This window comes from Phyllobates terribilis, unplaced genomic scaffold, assembly GCF_046119375.1.
Source record: "Phyllobates terribilis strain yellow unplaced genomic scaffold, ASM4611937v1 Scaffold_4824__1_contigs__length_56820, whole genome shotgun sequence".
NCBI classification, from domain to species: Eukaryota; Metazoa; Chordata; class Amphibia; order Anura; family Dendrobatidae; genus Phyllobates; species Phyllobates terribilis.
Genome location: NW_027367573.1, coordinates 18,211 through 21,852, shown reverse-complemented (window position 1 = coordinate 21,852; position 3,642 = coordinate 18,211).

The window sequence follows — 3,642 nt, the reverse complement described above, 5'->3', positions numbered from 1 at the left end:
ATATTTTGATACTATATTCTTTTTGATCAATGGTTTTCGGTTGCGGTTGTATTTCTGATCTCCCTTTGCAGTTTGATTTATCTGGTAGAAGTTGATGCTTTCTCGTCGATGATGTTGTGTCTTGCTCGGGGGAAATCTATGTTTGTTGTAGTTTTTGGAATTAAAAAAGCGAGATTGAATTGGACTGTACGATGGTTAGGATTTGTATAGCTTTTCATCCCCTTCGACTTCTATCTGCAGATCCGAGGACTTTTGCCTTCTTGACTGACTCATGAATTGGATTCCCTCTTTTATGAGCGCATGGCAACTATTAATCTACTTTCACTTTACCTATCTCTACTCTCTTTCTTTCAGTGCTCCTGTGAATCCTTGATTTGAATTTAGATGGATTTTGCAGTAATTTATGGGGACAGTGGTTAGTCATATTTTGACAATGATTTCAAGTGCTTCCGTATCCTGAAGTTTATGACTATGGTAAGCCCCTTTCTTGCTTGATTTTGTGTCGCTTATTTCAGGTAATTAAAAAAACGTAGAATGAGAAAATATGTTATCTGTCAAGGTTTGGGAATGACTAGTTTGTGGGAGCAAGCGCGATTCTGCATAGGAAGTTCAAGGCCTTCTTCTCAAATGAGTGCACACTGATTCATTTTCCACTTAACCTATTATTTCACTAACTTCATTTGAATGACTGCTACTCTGACTTTGATACTCTGAAATGGAATTTGTAGGTGTTTAAAACTCTGCTGTTTAAAACTCTGTTGTTGTTGTTGTTGTTATTTACTTAATTCGTCATTTGTTGACAGGGTTGATTTGGGAACAGCTGACTTTTTCTCCATTGACGTTCTCCTCAATTGCTTAACTTTGCTGAGTTCAGAGTAAGGATTTCATCCTTTTAGCTCTGCAACACATCTATTCTATTCAATGCAGAAACGCAGAGCCATTTTAGTCATGTTTGAAGCGTTAACTGCAGCACATTTTTGTCATGTTTGAAGTGTTAACTACATCACATCTATCCTTGTGAAATTGGGAGCATTTCATCCTTTTAGTGTGTATTACTGAATTTTAGTGTGTATTGCAGAAACGCAGCACATTTTTGTCATGTTTGAAGCGTTACTGAATTTTAGTGTGTAACTGTGTTTGAAGCGTTACTGAATTATTGTCATGTTGTTTTATTTTGTTTATGGATTTTTGCTTTACTTGTTTCATTGGAGTTGTGGTTGAATTGCTTGAAAATTAGTTACTTGAAACACACTTTAGGAACCGAACCCAACATTAGGAACCGAATCCGACTTTTGGAACCAAAATAAGACAAATATGTAAAATATTAGGAATCGAGGAACCGACTTCAGGAACCGATTAAATTGCGGGTTCGGGTAATGTCGGTTCCTTGATAAAATTCACAGGAACCGAACCCGATTAAATTTTTTTTTACCATGCGGGTAGGCTAAATAATTACCAGGAACCGAAAGTTCCCAGTCCTAGTGGCGACAGTGGGTGATTTGGCCCCTACTACTGAGGCATAAACTTTTGCTGATGTTGATGATCAAGTCGGTCTGCCACCTGGGGAGGACCTTCATGTGGGGAATGTGACTGCTACGGAGGCGTGTGGACTGTCTGTATCAGGGTAGGAGAGTCGTAGACTTGAGTCCGTCAATGATACATCGGCACCTACGACCTTGGCAGTTGAGCACTCTGCAAACATTCCACCACCTTCTAGTCCTCATAAGGTGGCTTCTATGGCTTTGAGAGAGTCGATATTGTTAGATATTGATCTGACTTCTACTACGTCTGTCGGCAACGGGAAGAGGAATCTTAGACGTCCTAGCAGCGTCCGACATGAGGTTTCCTTATAAATGCCTTAGCTTGGAATGTGCGCGGGCTTGGCCAAGCCCGGAAACAAAATGGTGTGAAGGAGGTAATTCGGAAATTCCTGTCTAAGATATGTGGTCTTTTTGAGACTAAGTATGGTAGAGGTGACATTACTGCTCTAGTTAGGCGTATGGTTCCTGGTTGGGAGTTCACTACGAACTTTCACTTAGACCAGCGCGGTCGTATTCTTGTTGTTTGGGATCCTAGCTACGTTGATTTAGAGATTCTGACTATGTCTACGCAGCACATTGGGTGTCTTGTTACTTGCAGGACTTCTGGTGTTAGATATGGTATTTGCTTTGTGTATGGTCTTCATTCTGTTGTTGTTAGGCGGCCACTATGGGGTTATGTTGATTAGCTGTTTGCGGCACATGATGTCCCTTGGCTGCTTATGGGGGATTTCAACTGTGTCATGAATGCGAACGAGCGATTTCATGGTGAGGTTGTTCGTATGCCTGAGTGCAGAGATATGATTGATGCTTGTAGGCGACATGGTCTGACAAATGCTCCTACGTTTAGTGCTTCGCTCTATACCTGGACCAATGGGACTGTCTGGAGCAAGCTTGACAGAGTTCTGGTTCATCCTGGTTGGTTTTCTGCTGAGCATTATGTTAGGATTGATTACCCGGATGTTGGTATCCTTTCGGATCACAAGCCTTGTGTTGTTACTCTCCGGCGACCTGAGGTTTGTGGGCGTATGTACTTCAAGTTCTTTAGCATGTAGGATGATCATCCGCATCTTATTGAGGTGGTCTCGAATGGTTGGGTGTCTGCCCCTCAGGGCACTTGCCAGTTCAGACTTGCCAAATTCCTCAAGAGCTTGAAGTTTCCTCTGAAGTGCCTGAATAAGGCTGAGTTCAGTTACATCTCCTCTCGTGCTATTGCGGCTATCTCTGCATTTGATGTTGCTTTAGAGGATCTCAGACATGGTCCGGACGTTCCGGAATTGATTCAGGCTGCTTCAGATGCACGTGCGGCTACTTCTCGGCTCTCTGCCGCTGAAGCTAGTTTTCTTGGGCAGCAGGCAAAGGCCAGGTATGTTCTTTTGAGTGATCGGCGTACTAGGTACTTTCATAGCCTGATGAAGGCTAATGCCCGGAAGAGCTACATTGCTTCAGTGATTGACATACTGGTATGCCTACTACTGCTATTTCTGTTGTTGTTGTTGAGTTCCTTGCTTTTTATCAGGGGTTGTTTGGGACTGCTGTGCTAGTTCAGTTGCCTGCTCCGTCTGTGTTTGCCCTTGGTCCTCGGCTGTCTGCTAAAGCGAGTGATTCATTGGGTGTTGCGGTATCAGTTGATGAGATTAGAGCTGCTCTTTGGTCTATTGGTGATGAAAAGGCTCCAGACCCTGATGGGTTCAATGCGAGGTTCTTCAAGGCCTCGTAGGAGATTACTGGGCCTGATGTGTGTGCAACTGTGAAGGAGTTCTTTGTTAGTGGGCGACTTCTGAAACAGCTCAATCACACTGTCATTTCTCTTGTTCCGAAGGGGGATTCCCCATCCAGAGTCAAGCACTACCAACCTATTGCGTGCTGCAAAGTTGTCTACAAGCTGATCTCAAATATCATGATTGCTCGGCTGGCCAGAGTTCTTGGTACTCTCATTGACCCGGCCCAAAGCGCTTTTGTGGAGGGGCGGCTGATGAGTGAGAACATTTTCTTGTCCAAGAGCTGCTGAGAGGATACTCAGTCACTAGAGATACCAGACGGTGTTTCTTGAATGTAGACATTGCCAAGGCATATGATACTGTGTCTTGGGATTTTCTTCGAT